This window comes from Cherax quadricarinatus, chromosome 2 (genome assembly GCF_038502225.1).
Source record: "Cherax quadricarinatus isolate ZL_2023a chromosome 2, ASM3850222v1, whole genome shotgun sequence".
Lineage (NCBI taxonomy): Eukaryota > Metazoa > Arthropoda > Malacostraca > Decapoda > Parastacidae > Cherax > Cherax quadricarinatus.
The window spans coordinates 19,312,143-19,334,541 of record NC_091293.1 but is presented as its reverse complement, the minus strand read 5'-3'; the positions used below and the strand labels follow the sequence as shown (position 1 = coordinate 19,334,541).

The window sequence follows — 22,399 nt, the reverse complement described above, 5'->3', positions numbered from 1 at the left end:
TATAAAATACTGCGTGGAATAGACAAGGTGGACAAGGACAGGATGTTCCAGGGAGGGGACACAGAAACAAGAGGCCACAATTGGAAGTTGAAGACACAAATGAGTCAGAGAGATAGTAGGAAGTATTTCTTCAGTCATAGAGTTGTAAGGCAGTGGAATAGCCTAGAAAATGACGTAGTGGAGGCAGGAACCATACACAGTTTTAAGACGAGGTTTGATAAAGCTCATGGAGCGGGGAGAGAGAGGGTCTAGTAGCAACCGGTGAAGAGGCGGGGCCAGGAGCTAGGACTCGACCCCTGCAACCACAAATAGGTGAGTACAAATAGGTGAGTACACACAGGCCAAGTGACTGACTAGAGCCTTACCTGGTGTATACCTGGAGAGGGTTTCGGGGGTCAACGTTCCCTAGGTCCAGTCTGGGACCAGGCCTCGTGGTGGAGAGTGATCAACCAGGCTGTTACTGTTGGCCGCACGCAAATTGACGTAAGAGCCACAGCTCGGTTGGTCAGGTACAGACTTTAGGTGCCTGTCCAGCGCCTTCTTGAAGACAGCCAGGGGTCTACTGGTAATACTCCTCATGTATGCTGGACAAAATGGTAATACACAACAGCCACTTTATAAGGTACACCTACTCGTTAATGCATATATCAAATCAATCACGTGGCAGCATGCCGAGGTATTAGACAAGGATTGTAGAAAACAAAGTCGGAGTACACCTGTGGATTCCATCTCACATTGGTCTTCAGATGCATGATAGAACTGATGAACTGGCTAAGTTATATTATGCTTTCAAAGATAGAATAGATTCCAGTCATGGGTTGTCAGTTAGCAATCTGAGAACAATAATACGAAAAGAACTCTGTCAGTCCATGTACCATCATCGTATCATGCAGGAGGCGGCACATGTCTATGGTAGTTCCAACAAAATAAGCAGACTCTTGGAGGCCACTACCGCCCAGCTCCGGCTAGGTTACAATTATCTTTGCCAGGTTAAATCACCATCAGATGTACTATTGTCATTATGTACTAGAAGGCGATAAAATTAATGAACTCAGACAACTCACTCAGAAATGTTCAAGAAATGTAGAAGTATTTTATCCACAGTGGTATATTACAAACCGTTCTGGGGAAATACAGACTTTGCTCGCTGTAAATAAAGCATTACCAGTTTCGTTTGCGTGGGCGAGTAACCAGTTTATTTTTGCGTAAATAACTCATTACGACTGTGCTTAAATATAAACATATAAATAACTCATTACCAATGTAACTTATTCAGCTATGAAAACTATAGGGCCCAGTCCATGGACCCATTATGTACCTCTGTAATCCTTTGACCAACAGTCACAGGATGGATATGGGGTGTATAATAAATACCTGGAGGGGGTATCGGGGGGTCAACGCCCCCGCGGCCCTGTTCATGACCAGGCCTAGTGGTGCATCAGGGCCATATCAGCCTGGCTGTTACTGTTGGCCGCACCCAAACCGACGTACAAGCCACAGCCCAGCTGGTCAGGTACTGATTTTATGTGCCTGTCTAGCGTCTTCTTGCAGCCAGGGGTCTACTCGTAATCCCCCTTATGTATGCTGTGAGTCCTGGGGCCCGTGACACTGTTGTCTCTTAGCGTGGCCTGGTGGCAAGTGCTCTCCCTTCACACGCTGAGGGTCCGGGTTCGATACCCAGCAATGTTGGAAACCACTAAGCGTGTTTCCTTATACCGGTTGTCCATGTTCATCCTCAGAATTTGGTAATCACAAGCCTATCTGATATTAACCTAACACCACATGACTTCGAAAAGGCGACAAATGACATACCCATGCACTCTGCCCCAGGTCCAGACTCGTGGAACTCCGAGTTTATCAAGAACTGCAAGAAGCCCCAATCATGTGCCTGTAGACAGTATGGACACAGGGGTCATCCCACAGATGCTAAAAACAAGAGACAGCCCCACTCCACAAAGGGGCAGTAAAGCAATAGCAAAAAACTACAGACCGATAGAGCTAACATCCCATATCATAAAAATTTTTGATAGGGTTTTAAGAACCAAGATCACCATCCATCTAGATACCCATCAGTTACACAACCCAGGGCAACACAGGTTTAGAGCAGGTCGCTCCTGCCTGTCCCAACTACTGGACCACTATGAAAAGGTCCTGGATGCTCTAGAAGACAAACATAACGCAGTTGAAGTATGCACAGACTTTGCTAAAGCCTTCGACAAGTGTGACTATGGTGTAATAGCGAACAAAATGAGTGATAAAGGAATATCAGGAAAAGTTGGTAGATGGATCTATAATTTCCTAAGAAGTAGAACACAAATAGTAATAGTAAACAGAGTAAAGTCTGAGGCGGCTACTGTAAAATGCTCTGTTCCACAACGCACAGTGTTCACTCCCATCCTGTTCCTCCTCAAATCTGACAGGGATGTAAGCCACAGCACCGTGTCTTCCTTTGCATTTGACAGCCGAATTTGCATGACAGTGTCCTCCATTGAAGACACTGCATTACTCCAGGCGGACATCAACCAAATCTTTAAATGGGTTGCAAAAAACAATATGAAGTTCAATGATGAGAAACTTAATTACTCCGATATGGGAAAACTCGCGGAAATTAAAACTATATTGGAGCATAAAACAAATTCCAACCAGTGTGACTTTGTCAATGGTCCAAGTCGGACCGAAACGTCGTCGTAAGCTTCTCTCTTTTATGTGCGGGTTATTTGTGTATTGTGTAAATTCCAACCACACAGCAGAGCGAAAAACTAATGTAAAGAACCTGGGAGTGATGTCAGAGGATCTCACTTTTAAAGACCACAACATTGTATCAATCACATCTGCTAGAAAAATGACAGAATGGATAATGAGAACCTTCAAAACTAGGGATGCCAAGCCCATGATGACACTCTTCAGGTCACTTGTTCTATCTAGGCGGGAATTTTGCTGCACACTAACACCGTCTTTCAAGGCAGGCGAAATTGCTGACCTTGAAAATGTATAGAGAACATTAATAGCACACATAACTACGATTAAACACCTAAATTACTGGGAATGGTTGTAGTTCCTCGACTTGTATTCCCTGAAATGCAGTCAGGAGATATACTTAATTACATATACTTGGAAAATACTAGAGGGATAGGTACAAAATTTGTACACGAAAATCATTCCCTATGAAAGCAAAAGACTCAGCAGGGATGCAACATTCCCCCAATGAAAAGCAGGGGTACCACTAGCATGACAAGAGACAACACAGTGTCAAGGGCCCAAGACTGTTCAGCTCTCTCCCAGCATACATAAGGGGGATTACCGACAGACCCCTGGCTATCTTCAAAAAGGCTTTGGACAGGCATCTAAAGTCAGTACCTGATCAGCCGGGCTGTGGTTCATACGTCGGTTTACGTGCGGCCAACAGTAACAGCCTGGTTGATCAGGCCCTGATTCACCATAAGGCCTGGTCACAGACCGGGCCACGGGAATATTGATCCCCGAAACCCTCTCCAGGTATGCTCCAGTTATCAATGAAAATGGGTACCTGGGTGTTAGTCGACGGGTGTGGGTCACATCCTGGGAAAAAATGACCTAATTTGCGAGAAAAGCTCTGGATATTATTATAGTCAATAAGAAGCGCTAAAGCTACAAAAGTCATATATAGCTTAATGCTCTGCATAACAAGCGGCTTTCTATACAGTAGTATGTCATTGATGTCAGCTAGGACTGTATACCTTGTACATGTACTTGTACAAATAATGGTATTGTTATTATTACTCATGACGTCCCCTGCTTTCCACTGGAGGAATGTTGCATCTGACCTGGTCAAGAGGTTCACTTGTTCAGACCAAACATCAGAATGGGGTAGAAGTGTGACCTGTGTGACTGACTGGAATGATTGTTGGTGCCAGACGGGATGGTTTGAGTATCTAAAACTTCTGATCTAGAATTTTTAAGCATAATAGTCTTAGAGTTTAGAGACAATTGTATTAAAAACACAAAATGTCAGGTGGGCAAATATGTCTTATTAATGAGAGAGGTCCGAGGAGGATGGCCAGACTAGTTCAAACTGACAAGTAATAGTATCTCAAATAACCACGTGTTACAACAGTGGAATGCACAGACCATTTTGGAATGCAAGTGACGACGAACAGGAGCAGCAAAAGAAGCAGAAGCAGAAGAAGCAGAAGAAGCAGCAGCAAATGTAGTCCAAATTTAAAAAAAAAAAAAAAAAAAAAAAAAAGACACGAGGCATTAAACTACAGATCTGTGTCTCTAACGTGTATAGTATGCAAAGTCATGGAGAAGATCATCAGGAGGAGAGTGGTGGAGCACCTGGAAAGAAACAAGTGTATAATCGACAACCAGCATGGTTTCAGGGAAGAAAAATCCTGTGTCACAAACCTACTGGAGTTTTATGACAAGGTGACAGAAGTAAGACAAGAGAGAGAGGGGTGGATAGACGGCATTTTCTTGGACTGCAGTTCCTCACAAGAGGTTACTGCAAAAGCTAGAGGATCAGGCACACACAACAGGAAATTCCTGTACTACATTGGATCAGAGAATACCTGACAGGGAGGCAACAATGAGTCATGGTATGTGACGAGGTGTCAGAGTGGGCGCCTGTGACAAGCGGGGTTCCACATGTGTCAGTCCTAGGACCTGTGCTGTTTTTGGTATATGTGAATGGCATAACGAAGGGATAGACTCAGAAGTGTCCTTGTTTGCAGATGATGTGAAGTTAATGAGGAAACTTAAATCGGTCAAAGATCAGGCAGAACTACAAAGAGACCTGGACAGGCTACAAGCATAGTCCAGCAACTGGCTTCTTGAATTTAACCCTGCCAAATGCAAAGTCATGAAGATCAGGGAAGGGCACAGAAAACTGCCGACACAGTATAGTCTAGGTGATCAAAGACTGCAAACCTCACTCAAGGAAAAGGACCTTGGCACAAGTATAACACCGAGCACGTCTCCTGAGGTGCACATCAATCAGATAACTGCTGCAGCGTACAGGCGTCTAGCAAACCTAAGGATAGCATTCCGATACCTCAGTAAGGAATCGTTCAAGACTCTGTACACCATTTACGTCAGGCCCATACTGGAGTATGCAGCACCAGTTTGGAATCCACACCTGGTCAAGCACGTCAAGAAATTAGAGAAAGTGCAAAGGTTTGCAACAAGACCAGTCCCAGAGCTAGGGGTTGTCCTACGAAGAATGGTTAAAGGAAATTGGCCTGACGACACTGAGGACAGGAGGATCCAGGGAGACATGATAACGACATATAAAATACTGCACAGAATAGACAAGGTGGACAAAGACAGAATGTTCCAACGAGGGGACACAGAAACAAGGGGTCATAATTGGAAGCTGAAGACTCTCATTCGTCTCTCAACCCTTGAGTGGAGAGGGCGTGTGTTGCTGCTGCTGCTGCTGTCCCCTGGAGTTGTCTGGTGGTAGTATTATTTTCATAAACACGGCGCAGGCTAGCCGGCGTCGTATCAATACTGTCTGCATTGAATTAACCAGTGGAGCTGTAATGGGGCCATCAATGGAGTTGCTTCTGCCTGCAATAATCAAGATATACCTATGGAATAGCCCATGAGGAGATTTGTGGACTTGCACTGAACGGTACGAAGAGGATTTTTGTAAAATTCAGCTCAGCGAATGTGTATGAGGCAGTGGTGAATAAGTTTCAGGAAGTGGCCTTACCAGTTAATCATGCTGTGATTCAAAGTTTATTCTCTATAAGGATTACAATGCTGAGTTTACAGAAATTTGGTTATTGTTTGGTTTACATGTAGTAAAATTGTGATTACAGAGTGTACCACTAGAACGCTTAGCATGGCTAGGCATTTCGGGCATACTTAGTTTTATTCTTAATTGTAAAATATTACAAATTATGAGGTAAGTTGGTATTATGGCTAAGTGACTAAATACTAGTTTATGAGTTTAGCAATGTGAATGCTTTTGTTTTGGCACAGTATATAGTTTCAGTATTGGAGTATCACAGGATTCATTATTTTAAGACTGAGATTAATATTTCTGTTTATGGTCAAATGAGTGAGCGAGTGTAAGTGTGGACCACCAGGTGGTATTCGTGTAGTTAGTTGACGGGGTGTATCAGGGAGATGTTTTCTAATGGTAGTTTTGAAGGTGATGAATGTGTCTGCAGTTCTAGAGTTCTCAGGTAGGGTATTCCAGATTTTAGGGCCTTTGACATACATTGAATTTTTGTAAAGGTTTAGTCGGACACGGGGAATGTCGTAGAGATGTTTGTGTCTGGTGTTATGCCTGTGGGTTCTGTCACAACTATCAAGAAAGCGTTTTAGGTCAAGGTTGGTATTAGAGTTTAAGGCCCTGTAGTTATAGATTGCACAGTAGTAAGTGTGGATGTACTGAACTGGGAGTAAGTTTAGATCTTTGAAGAGTGGGGGGGGTGTGCTGCCAGGGATGGGATTTAGTGATTATTCTTACTGCAGCTTTTTGTTGGGTTATTATTGGCTTTAGGTGTGTTGCTGCAGTTGATCCCCAAGCACAAATAGCATAGGTGAGGTATGGATAAATAAGTGAGTGGTATAGTGTGAGAAGGGCATTTTGCGGCACGTAGTATCGTATCTTGGAGAGGATCCCAACCGTTTTGGATACTTTTTTGGCTATATGCTGGATATGGGTGCTGAAATTCAGGTTGTTGTCAAGGTATAAGCCTAGGAATTTTCCCCCATTATTTCTGGTAATTAGAGTGTTGTCAATCTTAATGTTAATTTGTGCATCTCCTGCTCTGCTACCAAACATAATATAGTAAGTTTTGTCAGTGTTAAGCGTAAGTTTATTGGCTGTCATCCAAGTCGATATTTTAATCAGCTCCTCATTCACAATGGTGTTGAGGGTGGCAAGATTAGGGTGAGAGATGACATAAGTCGTGTCATCAGCAAAGAGAATGGGTTTCAGGTGTTGGGATACGTTTGGAAGGTCATTGATGTATATGAGGAAGAGCAGGGGACCAAGGACACTTCCCTGCGGAACTCCAGTATCAAGTGGCCGTGTTGCTGATGCTGTGTCTTTAATGGTGACGTACTGATACCTATTAGTAATGTAAGATTTGAAATAAGCAAGCGCATGGCCTCTTATACCGTAGTGGTCAAGTTTGTGGAGTAGGATTTGGTGGTTTACTGTGTCAAAAGCTTTTCTTAGGTCAATAAAAATTCCTAGTGGATATTCCTTATTTTCCAATGCTGTGTAAAGCAGATCTAGCATTTTTATGATTGCATCATTAGTGCTTTTATTTTTCCTGAATCCAAACTGGCAGGGGTTGAGTATGTTTTGAGCCGTTATAAATGAATACAGTCTTTTGTACACGAGTTTCTCAAAGATTTTGGATAGCAATGGTAAGTTAGATATTGGCCTATAGTTGTTTAAGTCTGTAGGGTCACCACCTTTATGTATTGGTGTAACCCTTGCCATCTTGAGTAGTTTTGGGAAGGTGCTAGTCTCTATTGACTTGTTAAAAAGTAATGAAATAGCATGCGAAAGGACATGGGCCGCTCGCTTGTACAGTAATGGTGGGACATGAGACAGATTCCCCGAGTTATTTTTAAGTGACTTTATGATCCCAATGACTTCCGTGGGCTCAGTTGGTGCAAGATAGAAGGAATTAGGGAAATTACCATCTAGGTAGTCCCCGGCATGGGCATTGGTATGTGGGATTTTACTGGCGAGATTAGATCCTATGTTTGAGAAGAAGTCGTTTATCTTGTTAGCTGTGTCAGTGGGATGTAGTGGTGTTTCATTAGGTTTAGCTAGGACAATATTCTTGGTTTTTCTCAGTTTGTGGGTCCCTAGAATCTGAGAGTGTTTTCCAGGTCTTTTTTATATCTCCTCTAGTGTCTGTGAATCTACTGGAGTAGTATAGTTGTTTGGCTTTTTTTATTACTTTGGTGAGAGCTGATGAATAGTGTTTAAGAGTATCTTTGTGTATTAAGCCCTGTCTATATTGCTTTTCATATTGGCGTTTCTTGTCTATGGATTTCAGAATGGTGCTGGTTAGCCATGGGCAACCAAGCCGTTTGTTTGTGATCTGTTTTGTTTTTATAGGACAATGTTTGTTGTATAGTCTAAGTAATTTGTTAAGAAAGATGTCTGTCCAGTCATCAATACCATTGGCCTTGGAGAATTCTGTAGGCCAATCAACAGTCTCTAGGTCAGCTGTGAACTTCCTTACTGAGGCCTCGTCATGGAGTCTAAATGAGACTTTGTTGTATTCAAGTGGTGGTTTACTAATGTTTGTCAGGAGGAAGGTAGGGTAGTGGTCTGTAGTGCTATCTGTGATTATCCCTGATTTAAGGGGGGCTAGTATATTGGTCCATATGTGGTCTATTATGGTTGCACTTGTCTCAGTGAGCCTGGTTGGTTTAGTTATTGTTGGTATGAGAAGTGTGTTGTTCATATTGTTGATGAAATCAGTTACAGGCTGATCATCTAGTAAGCCAAGGTTGATGTTGAAGTCTTGTGAGGATGGTGAGGATGCATGATGTATCAAGTTATTACACATGGGTTAAGATCAGGAATGTGCTGTTCGAGGCAGATGCGTCTGACATCCGGTTCGCTATGTGTAAATACGGCACAATACATACGGTCACTGCAGGAAGGTGGTCAGTTGGCCCGTATATGGGGATACCTGAGGGTACGTACTCTGTCAAGATGACGCTCAGACATCCTATTCCATCGTACGTGGTGATGGAAGATTTCACAACTCAGGTATTTGTGACATACGCTGGGCAGCGACGCACTTGCCATTTGTGCGGGTCGTATGATCACCTGGCTGCGCAATGTGAAAGACGATGTGGTGATAAGGACCAGCAGCAATGATGTGATGTGAAGGAAAGGAGAGAGGATCAAGATCAGTTGTATTCGACACTGCCTCAGCAGAGTTTGACATGGAGTGAGGAGGTTGAGAGGGCCGAAGAAAAGGAGACAGCAGGGGCTACACGGGGGGACGACATCACTTCCCTGGATGTTGTACAAGTGCTGGATGAGGTCATCGCAGAAGTGACTGGCAGCGATGTGGAAACATCGATAGTGTCAATGTTTGGGAACATTTTGGGCAATGAGCGTCCTTGTCAGGATGTTGGTACAGACTGGATCTCGGGTCTGCGATTGAGGAGGGCGTGGTGATGCCAGCTCGGCCTGAAGTGTGTGATAAGAATGGCCTGCTGGTGAGAACTGTGGAGGTGGAGGTTCATCATGGCACTGTGCTGGATGACTTTATGCAGGTCGAGGGTACGACGCGAAAGTGCGCAGCACTGATTCCAATGATGTGCTTATGCCCGCACAACAGCCTGGGAAGAAAACATGGGTGGATGGCATGCGGAGAGGTTCAAGTAGCACTCAAGGGCTGGGGTTGGGTAAGTGTGCCCAGAAAGGAGGGGGGAGGGAAAAGGGTGCAACAAAGCGATCAGGTGAGAATTCGGTAGTGTCAAGAGGTAAACCCCCTTTGTCGGTTTTAAGTGCCTGACATTGAACATCAATGGCTTGAGGATGCAGAGAAAGTGTGAGTGGTTTAGGGAATATTTGGTGCTTCATGATGTTGACGTAGTGTTCTTGCAGGAGCACAATTATAGACCGGGTTATGAGTTGAAGGTGGATGGATATAATGTGTATGTTGAGCATGCAGTCAGATTGAAAGGTGTGGCCATTTTGGTGAAACTAGCCCACTGGTTGTCAGGCATTGTGAGGGGGGGGAGGGGAGGGTGACTCGTGTGGATGGGTTATGGGGTCAGGTACAGATAACGTTGGTGTGTGTATGGTCCGGCAGAGGGAGATGTACGGGTAAAGAATAAATTCATGAGGGATGTTCTGGTATATTATTTGTGTGGATTGCCGGGGGTCGCTGTGATAGGAGGTGATTGGAACTGTGTGATAAGGAGTAAGGATGTTGAACCGAGGGGGGGCAGGGCATTGTTTGAGAATATTGGGAGAATTGTTATCCAGGGTAGGATTGATTGATGTTGGGGAAGGCGGGGTGGAGCACACATTTATTAAGCATGGGTATGCGGCTAGGCTCGATCGATTGTACATGCCTAGGACAGTCGTAACACATAGTGTGAGGGTAATGGATGTAGTATTTTCTGATCACAGGGGTGTTTTGGTGGATATAGGTTGGGAGGGGTTGCCAAGAAGGTGTAAGGGGCTTTGGAAGTTGAATGTAAAGTTGTTGCAGGAAGAAGAGCCTAGACAGTCATTTGTTCAATTGTGGGAGGAGTTGGTGGCAGAGGCACCTGGGAATAGTGATTTGGTTAGTTGGTGGGACTCTGTGGGAAAATCTTGTATTAGGGAATTTTATATTCGTAGTGGGAGGGAATATACCAGGTTGAAGTATGGGTACCAATCTTATCTTGAGGGGCAGTTGAGAGCTTGCTACTAGCGTGGGAGTGCTAGTTATCCGGTGGATGATATTGAGGGATTAAAGGAGCATATTAGGGATTTGCAAAATGAAAGATTTGATGGTGCGTGAGTTTTGGGTGGGCTGGAAGAGGTGTTATGGGGTGATAGGCCTTCGGCATGCGTGTTGAAGCGACAGCGCAAGAGAAGAGTGGCAACAGAGATGATGGGATTAACTGTTCATGTGGGGATGGAAGGGTATAGGGAGGGGCAGGTATTAGTGACGACTGAGGGTATGAGTGGATATCTAGATGCATGATTTAGGTCACATACACAAAACGTAGGTATTCAAGATGCAGTTTTAAAGGAAATGGGAGGTTTTGTACAATGTGAGATTGATGGTACAGATAGGGTAACATTAGAAGGTCCGATCATGGAAAATGAGATTTCACATGCTTTGTCTGATGCAGGTTTAGGTAAGGCGCCAGGTGAAGATGGGTTGCCTAATGATTTTTACATTAGGAATTGGGAAGTATTGAGAGGATTTTTAGTTATGTTATTCAATGTAATGAAGGAAGATGAGGAAATGGGTGAGCAGCAAAGGACTGCTGTTGTGGTATTAGTTCCCAAAGGTGGAAAGACTATGGTAGAGGATTACCGAGCAATATCGCTTAAGTGTGGTGATTAAGTTATTTGCAAGGATATTAGGGAATAGAATAAAAACGGTGATAGGTAAAGTAATTGACAGGACAACATGGGGCACCGGGTAGGTCAATGTATGAAGGGCATGGAGTTATTAGAAGTTTTATAGAGCAGAGGGGGGGGAGTTGGGGGTGGGGGTGTTTTGGCATTGGATTGGAGAGCAGCTTACGATAGTGTAGAGAGGGATGCATTATGGAGGTTCATGCATTGGCAGGGATTCGGGAGGGAAATTATATCTTGCGCAAAAACATTGTATCAAGGAGCATCTATGAGAGTACAGGTTAATGGAAGGCTAGGTGTTAACATTCAGATGGGAAGGGGTTTGCGACAGGGATGCCCTCTGTCGCAAATATTGTTTGCGTGCCTCCAGGATCCCTTTTATAGGGCAGTTAGGTGGAGTATCGCAAGTGGAGGGGTTAGTACTGAACGAGAGGGTGGGGTGGGTATTGTGGGTTATGTGGATGACACGGCTGTGTTGGTGAGGGATGAGAGGGATTTGCATAAGGTAGGAAAGGTGGTAGATGTGTTTGGTGAGGCTACTGGGATGAAAATTAATGTGGCAAAATCTAAGTATATGGACCTAGGCAATAGCGTAAATCGAGGTGGGACTGTAGAGGGCAGGTAGAGTGTGGTGGATCAGCTACTGATTTGTGGGATAGTGTACGTTAGGAATGATAGGGTCACACAAGAGGTAAATTCGAGGCGCACTGTGGATGGGGTTTTGAAAAGATTGGGAGGTTTGAGGACTGCACAGCTTACGTTGCATCAGAGGGTTATTGTGACAAACATCCTGTTGTATAGCAAGCTATGGCACGTGGTGGCAACATACCCATTGAGGCAGCGAGAGGTGCAATTGTTGCAATATGGGATTTTCAGATTTATATGGGGATCGGGTTGTGACTGGCTAAGTAGAGGGGTGGTGATGCTTCCCATTAGCCAGGGGGGGCTGGGGCTTATACCTTTAGAAAAGCGTATGATGAGTGTGTATCTAAAACGCGACTATTTGAGGGAGGGGGGCAAGGAGAGGGGGGCTAGAAAGACTGCATATGGATATGCAACAATGGTGGGGGGGTAGGGATTTAATGATTGGTGAGGCCATGCTGCGGGTTTTAAGGCTTTAATGATGGCGAGGGATCCGGCGCCCCTCAAATTGAGGGTTCTTGAGAGGGCGGGGGGGGGGGGTCTGTGATGGCGGCAGGTGAGGGGGCATACCCCATGTATGCGTGGGGGAATATCTGGAAATGTTTACGCAATTGCGTGTTAAACCAGGTGTAAGGGAGGTAATGTTTAGGTTTTTACATGGAATCTTGCCATCTGGTGTTGTGTTATTTAATAGGAGACTAAGGGAGGGTGGGGAGTGCAAAGCGTGTGGATGTTTGGAGACTATTTTTCATGCAGTGTATTTTTGTAATTGTTTAGAAGCTGTGAGGGTATGGTTAGGTAGGGTAGTTAGGTTAGTGGGTGGGGAAAGGTTACAGGTGTTATGTTTAGATATAGGTGGGATGAGTCAGATGGTGGTGAATGCAGTTGGGTATGTGGTCACTGATTTTATTTATAAGTCTTGGGCCATGAGGGAGGTGGGTGTGGATGAAAGAATAAAAGTGTTAGTGGCCACCATTTATAGAACTAAGTGTCGCAATAGGGATCTTTATGGGGGGAAGGTGGGAGAGCGTTTACCGAGGGATACCGGAGTTTTAAGTTGAAGGATTTACGAGATTTAAGTGTAAAGTAAGGGGTAACGACGGGCTAGTTTCTTGAGTGGGGATGTGTGGATGGCTTTCAGTGTGATTCGATTTGTACTGATACATTTATGCTTTTCCTGTGTAGCGAGTGTGGTGTGGGTGGTGGTATTACACATGTGTTCCCTTTATGTTGTGAAGATTTTGGATAGTACATGTACGTAGTGTTTTGGAGCACTACATCATTGTGTGTATATAAGGTGAGTGGAAGGGTAGAATCTTACAGTATTTGTGTGTGTGCGAGAATGACTGTTAGTTATTATGAGTGTGTCTTCAAAGATGTTATAAAAAGCACATACTACGTGGTCTTACGAAGGTATGCCATATGACTGTTTAGAATATGCTGTGATACAAAGTCCGGGGTTTCCCTTCTTGTAAGAAGCATTCTGTAGGGCACAATTTCTGTATATCGGAAGGATCGGAAGTGTAAATAGCTGTAATGAGCAACGTGGTACAGTATTTAATATGCGAGATTGTATTTTGGCACATAAGGCCTAACATATAATGTTTCAGAGGCCTGGTTAAGATTATATAGTACATGTCGTGTGACACTGTATGTGTAGGGTAGTGTTATATATTTTAAGTACACGCTGTTGGTTTCCCTTTGCTATTTTAATGTTTCAAGTCACATGTAAGAGTATATGTAAGGTAATATAAAAATGTATATTGATTTTGTGTAAATACACAATTTTAGATGACTTTGTTGGAGCAGGTAGGCATATGAGTTCAAATAGCGCTGTATGTCATGTATTAATACCGCTATAGGGTATATAATGTATGAAGAAGTCTTGGGTGGATTGCACCAGTGTTGAGATATAGAGTATATCATCCTTGTATGCTAGGCAAAGTTTTCATGACTCATGAAATCGTAATGACACGATTGCAAACAAACCATACCCTGGCCGGGATTGAACCCGCGGTCAGAGAGTCTCAAAACTCCAGCCCCTCGCGTTAGCCACTAGACCAGCTAGCCACAACAAGATTCAAATTCAAATTCAAAGTTTATTCTCTATAAGGATTACAATGCTGAGTTTACAGAATTTGGTTATTGTGTGGTTTACATGTAGTAAAATAATGATTAGAGTGTACCACTAGAACACTTAGCATGGCTAGGCATTCGTCCATCCAGATGTCCGTCCCCCGTGACCATCCAGGTGTCCGTCCCCCGTGACCATCCAGGTGTCCGTCCCCCGTGACCATCCAGGTGTCCGTCCCCCGTGACCACCCAGGTGTCCGTCCCCCGTGACCACCCAGGTGTCCGTCCCCCGTGACCACCCAGGAGTCCGTCCCCCGTGACCACCCAGGTGTCCGTCCCCCGTGACCACCCAGGTGTCCGTCCCCCGTGACCACCCAGGTGTCCGTCCCCCGTGACCACCCAGGTGTCCGTCCCCCGTGACCACCCAGGTGTCCGTCCCCCGTGACCACCCAGGTGTCCGTCCCCCGTGACCACCCAGGTGTCCGTCCCCCGTGACCACCCAGGTGTCCGTCCCCCGTGACCACCCAGGTGTCCGTCCCCCGTGACCATCCAGGTGTCCGTCCCCCGTGACCATCCAGGTGTCCGTCCCCCGTGACCATCCAGGTGTCCGTCCCCCGTGACCATCCAGGTGTCCGTCCCCCGTGACCATCCAGGTGTCCGTCCCCCGTGACCATCCAGGTGTCCGTCCCCCGTGACCATCCAGGTGTCCGTCCCCCGTGACCATCCAGGTGTCCGTCCCCCGTGACCATCCAGGTGTCCGTCCCCCGTGACCATCCAGGTGTCCGTCCCCCGTGACCATCCAGGTGTCCGTCCCCCGTGACCATCCAGGTGTCCGTCCCCCGTGACCATCCAGGTGTCCGTCCCCCGTGACCATCCAGGTGTCCGTCCCCCGTGACCATCCAGGTGTCCGTCCCCCGTGACCATCCAGGTGTCCGTCCCCCGTGACCATCCAGGTGTCCGTCCCCCGTGACCATCCAGGTGTCCGTCCCCCGTGACCATCCAGGTGTCCGTCCCCCGTGACCATCCAGGTGTCCGTCCCCCGTGACCATCCAGGTGTCCGTCCCCCGTGACCATCCAGGTGTCCGTCCCCCGTGACCATCCAGGTGTCCGTCCCCCGTGACCATCCAGGTGTCCGTCCCCCGTGACCATCCAGGTGTCCGTCCCCCGTGACCATCCAGGTGTCCGTCCCCCGTGACCATCCAGGTGTCCGTCCCCCGTGACCATCCAGGTGTCCGTCCCCCGTGACCATCCAGGTGTCCGTCCCCCGTGACCATCCAGGTGTCCGTCCCCCGTGACCATCCAGGTGTCCGTCCCCCGTGACCATCCAGGTGTCCGTCCCCCGTGACCATCCAGGTGTCCGTCCCCCGTGACCATCCAGGTGTCCGTCCCCCGTGACCATCCAGGTGTCCGTCCCCCGTGACCATCCAGGTGTCCGTCCCCCGTGACCATCCAGGTGTCCGTCCCCCGTGACCATCCAGGTGTCCGTCCCCCGTGACCATCCAGGTGTCCGTCCCCCGTGACCATCCAGGTGTCCGTCCCCCGTGACCATCCAGGTGTCCGTCCCCCGTGACCATCCAGGTGTCCGTCCCCCGTGACCATCCAGGTGTCCGTCCCCCGTGACCATCCAGGTGTCTGTCCCCCGTGACCATCCAGGTGTCCGTCCCCCGTGACCATCCAGGTGTCCGTCCCCCGTGACCATCCAGGTGTCCGTCCCCCGTGACCATCCAGGTGTCCGTCCCCCGTTACCATCCAGGTGTCCATCCCCTGTGACCATCCAGGTGTCCATCCCCTGTGACCATCCAGGTGTCCATCCCCTGTGACCATCCAGGTGTCTGTCCCGTGACCATCCAGGTGTCTGTCCCGTGACCATCCAGGTGTCCGTCCCCTGTGACCATCCAGGTGTCCGTCCCGTGACCATCCAGGTGTCCATCCCCTGTGACCATCCAGGTGTCCGTCCCCCGTGATCATCCAGGTGTCCATCCCCTGTGACCATCCAGGTGTCTGTCCCCCGTGATCATCCAGGTGTCCGTCCCCCGTGGGAGACCTCATCCATTTCACTGGATCAATCTGTTCCACCAGTTGAGGAGAAAGACTTAGCTCCCACTGACTTCCCAGACGAGGACAAGCATTTGTTGACTCTGTTGAACAGAGTAAAGCCATTGCCTTACCAGGTGAGAAGATGCGTATAACGAACTTATTGTCCCATCGTATTCCACTTGAACCTGGTACTAGACCTATCTATATACCTGCGTACAGAATGCCTCAATCACAAGTTGCTGTTGCAGAAGAATTGATCAATCAAATGCTTGATGGAGTTATTGCACCTAGCAATTCACCTTGTAATGCGCCTTTGATCCTAGTACCTAAGAAGGATGGTACTTGGCACCCAGTGATTGACTTAGGAAGTTAAATGCGAAAACTATTCTAGATCGCTTCCCACTTCCTGTACTGGGTGATCTTTTACGTAACATCGGAGATAGTCTTTTCAACCCTGGACTTGTTACAAGGGGTTGGGCAAGTCCCTCTTCACGAGGACAGCCAAGAGCTAACTGCATTCTCCACTCCTACAGGTCATTATCACTTCCTCCATATGGCCTTTGGATTACGATCCTCCCCTATCACATTCTCAAGGCTCATGACTAATATCTTTAGAGGTCTCATAGGTAATGCATTTATGGTGTACTTAGATGACATAATCGTCATGTCTGAAGACGTGGATACACACTTGAAAAGACTTGATATAGTACTTGGTAAGCTTGAAGAAGCAAATTTAAAGATCAAACTGTCTAAATGTCAATTTTTCAGATCAGAAATTAAGTTTCTTGGTCATGTAGTCACTCCTAGAGGGGTTACGAATGACCAAAGTAAAGTAACTGCAGTACTAAATTTTCCAACTCCCAAAACTGCTGATACCGTAAGATCCTTTGTGGCCTTAGCAGGTTTTTATAGATCTTTCATTGCCAATTTTTCTTCCATAGCTGCTCCTCTGAGTTGCTTAAGAAAGATGCTCCTTTCGTTTGGACCTTCCATCAAGAAAAAACATTCCAAACTTTAAAAGAAAAGCTAACATCTGCTCCAATTTTAAAATTTCCAGATTTTTCTAAGCCCTTCTATCTGACAACTGATGCTAGTTCAATTGGCATAGGTGCTGTACTAGCTCAGAAGGCTGATGGCAAGTACAAAGCAGTTGCATTTGCTAGCCGAGTCCTTACGAAGGCTGAACGTAATTATACAGTAACTGAGCAAGAAGCTTTAGCAATAGTATGGTCTTTAAAGCACTTCCAAGACATTTATCAGTACTCTGTTCATGTCTTGACAGACCATGCTCCACTGATACCTTTATTCCAGAACAAACAACCTACTGGAAGGTTAGCCAGATGGACCTTGACTATCCAAGAGTTCAATCCTACTTTTGAACACTTACCTGGCATGTCAAATGTAGTCGCAGATGCTTTATTGTGACATGTTAGTATAGTAACTACAGACCCTCCATTTACTGCTGAGGATGTAAAGAATGCTCAACGAGCAGATCCCATGTGGTCTGGTGTGATTCGATTCCTGCTCCAGGAAGATCTTATTCTGACTGTGAAGCCACCAGCACCCATCAGCGACTTTGTCATGAACCAAGAATTACTGTATCAAACAGCCGAGTTGGGTACTCCTAGCAGAAGAGTATACCAGTTAGTAATTCCAGTCACTAGTGAATGTAGCCTTACAGCTAGTTCACGATGTACCAGGTGTTGCACACCCTGGTATGGATCGTTCAGTAAAACAAGCCAGATTGAAATACTTTTGGCCTCGTATGGCAACTGATATTTCTGAGTATGTTAAGAAATGTAGTGTCTGCATGCAATATAAAGGTAATGCTAATGGTCCTAATCCAATCCAAGTGTACCCAACTACTAGCGAACCGTGGGAAAGAGTTGCACTAGATTTGTTAACTAATTTCCAGTGTTCCCTCCAAGGCAGCAAACATGCGTGTTATGGTAGACCATTTCACCAGATATTGTTAGTTAGTTCCTATTGCAGATAAGACTGCCGAGACAGTAGCTAAAACATTTAAAGAATGCATTAACTGCAGGCATACCACCCCTAAGTCCCTAGTAACATAATGGAGGTGAATTCTGTAATGAGATTCTTGAAAATTTGTGTACCTTGTACAAGATCTCTAAATCCACCATTGTTCCTCATCATCCTGCCAGCAATGGGTTAGCAGAATGAACCAATAAGTACTTGTCTTGAGAGCCACTATCAATTCCAACAGTGAAACTTGGGATGAAGTTATACCTGATGTGCAGTGTGCTATAAATTCTGTTTACAATGTTTCTATAGGTGACACTCAACATTATGCATTGTACGGTGTAGATAAACGCTTGCCTTACGAGTTGCTATATTCTAATCTGAAACCAAATTACAACCCTGATAATTTCATAGCAACTCGTACCAGCTAGCTCAAAGTGTCTTTAGAAGAATCCATGAAACACTTCATAAATCAACAGCAGAATTTACAAGAGTCGCTAACACTCGAGCAAAGCCATCCATAATCAAAGTAGGTTCGAGAGTTATGCTGGTTAACTTTAACAAGACGTCTGCAATGCCTAAGCTTGATCAAAAGTTTGTTGGTCCTTATCGAGTAGCTGAACATATCACTGGCAATAAGTATAAGGTTAGAGAAATTGGTACTAGTCAGTATAAAGAATCTCATTTAGATCATATGAAGTTAGTATGTGATGATAGATGTTCCAGCCCAGACTAATGTGACAGACTGACAATCCTCCTGATCCTGTAATCTCTCTGTTACTCAGTCAGATGATCAACCTGAATGTCATAACTCCCTACGTACACGACTGGTATTGAGAAATCCTCAAGTATTTCTAACTACCAATTCAGATTTGCCTCAAATATGGCAGGAGTTAGTGCAACAGAGTTTGATCCTCCCAGAGATGACACCCATTCTGCATATGTCAATCTCGCCCTAGCAGTGTTGGGGTTAAATGTAAATAACCTGCATAGATGAATAATTACAGTATCAACTTATCAATATTCAAGAATTTTTGTGTGTGTGTAAACGTTCTCTCCAAATTCTGAGATTTAACAGTCTAGATTTGAGTGCACCAAGTCTGCTTCTGTTAAACGCTTCTTTCTTTGTAAATATTTCTTCCTCAGAATCCAAAGATCACATGAATACAGATCGATCAATCAAATTTTTTATCACTTCTATTGTGTAATCCAAGTGTCGAGTTTCATTTGATGAGTTGTGCTATATCATACCTTGTAATGCATTATAGTTTCATTACAGTAAATTACATTAGCTACCATCCCAATATTCTACTCATGTATGTTATAATGTTCAATTGTTGTGTACTTTGACATTGTACAGAATCAACCCAAGCCGTACGCCTGCCGTCTTTAGTTTGTATTAGCTGTATGTTGAGACGACATACATTAGCGTCGCCAGGCTCTCAGTAGTACCAGTTACCAGCAACCAGTTACCAGTAGATGGCTCACTACCAACCGTCTGTGAGAATCACTGTTATTCACGTTGCTGCTGACCATAGCATGTTTTTGAATGCCGCTCACCCTCTAGACACTGTTGGGGCAGTCTGAGATAGAGAGCAGAAAGAGGCAGGGCGGCTGATGGCGCTTCCATACTTTCCGTTATAATTATACATACTAACCAGCCTACATGAGTGTTGTTACCCCATTCACTTTATCGAACCCACTTGACACCTGTGACCATCCAGGTGACCGTCCCCCGCGACCATCCAGGTGACCGTCCCCCGCGACCATCCAGGTGACCGTCCCCCGCGACCATCCAGGTGACCGTCCCCCGCGACCATCCAGGTGACCGTCCCCCGCGACCATCCAGGTGACCGTACCCCGCGACCATCCAGGTGACCGTCCCCCGCGACCATCCAGGTGACCGTCCCCCGCGACCATCCAGGTGACCGTCCCCCGCGACCATCCAGGTGACCGTCCCCCGCGACCATCCAGGTGACCGTCCCCCGCGACCATCCAGGTGACCGTCCCCCGCGACCATCCAGGTGACCGTCCCCCGCGACCATCCAGGTGACCGTCCCCCGCGACCATCCAGGTGACCGTCCCCCGCGACCATCCAGGTGACCGTCCCCCGCGACCATCCAGGTGACCGTCCCCAGCGACCATCCAGGTGACCGTCCCCCGCGACCATCCAGGTGACCGTCCCCCGCGACCATCCAGGTGACCGTCCCCCGCGACCATCCAGGTGACCGTCCCCCGCGACCATCCAGGTGACCGTCCCCCGCGACCATCCAGGTGACCGTCCCCCGCGACCATCCCCTGTGACCATCCAGGTGACTGTCCCCTGTGACCGTCCCCTGTGACCATCCAGGTGACCGTCCCCTGTGACCATCCAGGTGACCTGCAGCTAGCTTAGCAAAGTAGTAACTTAATAATATCAGTGGTAAGTAAACATGCATACATCACCTTTCTGTTAGTTTATTAAGTTCAAAGTCTATAGATTACAAGAGGATTATTAATGCCCATTTTAGGGATCAACCCATCCTTGACTGGTAGCACAACCATGGTAGCACAACCATCCTTGACTGGTAGCACAACCATGGTAGCACAACCATCCTTGACTGGTAGCACAACCATGGTAGCACAACCATCCTTGACTGGTAGCACAACCATGGTAGCACAACCATCCTTGACTGGTAGCACAACCATGGTAGCACAACCATCCTTGACTGGTAGCACAACCATCCTTGACTGGTAGCACAACCATGGTAGCACAACCATCCTTGACTGGTAGCACAACCATGGTAGCACAACCATCCTTGACTGGTAGCACAACCATGGTAGCACAACCATCCTTGACTGGTAGCACAACCATGGTAGCACAACCATCCTTGACTGGTAGCACAACCATGGTAGCACAACCATCCTTGACTGGTAGCACAACCATGGTAGCACAACCATCCTTGACTGGTAGCACAACCATGGTAGCACAACCATCCTTGACTGGTAGCACAACCATGGTAGCACAACCATCCTTGACTGGTAGCACAACCATGGTAGCACAACCATCCTTGACTGGTAGCACAACCATGGTAGCACAACCATCCTTGACTGGTAGCACAACCATGGTAGCACAACCATCCTTGACTGGTAGCACAACCATGGTAGCACAACCATCCTTGACTGGTAGCACAACCATGGTAGCACAACCATCCTTGACTGGTAGCACAACCATGGTAGCACAACCATCCTTGACTGGTAGCACAACCATGGTAGCACAACCATCCTTGACTGGTAGCACAACCATGGTAGCACAACCATCCTTGACTGGTAGCACAACCATGGTAGCACAACCCTCCTTGACTGGTAGCACAACCATGGTAGCACAACCCTCCTTGACTGGTAGCACAACCATGGTAGCACAACCCTCCATGACTGGTAGCACAACCATGGTAGCACAACCATCCTTGACTGGTAGCACAACCATGGTAGCACAACCCTCCTTGACTGGTAGCACAACCCTCCTTGACTGGTAGCACAACCATGGTAGCACAACCATCCTTGACTGGTAGCACAACCATCCTTGACTGGTAGTACCACCGGCGACATTCGACCTTAACTTTTCTTTAACAGGTATTACAGTACAGTGGTTTAAATTATAATAATGCAAAGGTTAAGTAAGAAACGTACCTTGAATAACTGAGAATTTGCCAGCAATGTGGAGATTTCAAGTATTTGCTGCCACTGTCTTCTGTGTTAGTAGTTCAGAAAGGAAGCGCTGTCCTCTGGAGCTCAGTGGAAGGAAAATAACTCACCATAGTCAAGATTATGCAGGAAAACAAGTATACAAGTATGAGGAGGAAGTTGTAAGCGACACAACCTCCCGCGTCAGTGGTCGCTGCTGCACTAACACCTCCAGTAAACATTTTCACCTTCAACTCTCAACGATTACATTTTGTTTCAATATTTTTGTGGCTCTTTGATGAGCACTGTCTAAATATATAAAACCAGGAATATACTTAGTAAATAATTATTCAAGAATCTTCTTCGCTCGCTATAAAACTAAATTAATCTTACAATGTTTTGTCAGTGAGGTAAAATTATGGTGGAAGCCCAGCGATGCCAGACATTATTATTTCTAAATTTTATTTATATAACGCTCCAAAACTCTTAAATAAATATACATAGAGTACAGAAAAATATAGCTGCTTGACAAGAAAATAATTTAAATATCGCCTAAGTGGTTTGAAGATCATTTAATATGTTAAAATATGATAGCTAATGTAAGTTGTGGTAGGAAAGTGTGGGAGGTGTGAGGCAGCTCCAGGCACCTCAACACATCACCTCCATCATATATGTGGGAGGTGTGAGGCAGCTCCAGGCACATCAACACATCACCTCCATCATATATGTGGGAGGTGTGAGGCAGCTCCAAGCACCTCAACACATCACCTCCATCATATATGTGGGAGGTGTGAGGCAGCTCAAGGCACCTCAACACATCACCTCCATCATATATGTGGGAGGTGTGAGGCAGCTCCAGGCACCTCAACACATCACCTCCATCATATATATGGGAGGTGTGAGGCAGCTCCAGGCACCTCAACACATCACCTCCAT

General features: G+C 46.2%; 1 protein-coding gene across 3 annotated transcripts in view; it reads right to left on the bottom strand.

Annotated features, from left to right (window-relative positions):
- The window catches only part of LOC128688351 (MKRN2 opposite strand protein), a 42,819-nt gene extending 21,116 nt beyond the window's left edge, over positions 1–21,703 (bottom strand). For all 3 annotated transcript variants that reach the window (XM_070087506.1, XM_070087500.1, XM_070087503.1), the window contains exon 1: positions 21,470–21,703. The gene's annotated coding sequence lies outside the window, so the exon portion shown is untranslated. The remainder of the gene's footprint in view (positions 1–21,469) is intronic.
- Positions 21,704–22,399: the final 696 nt, after the last annotated feature.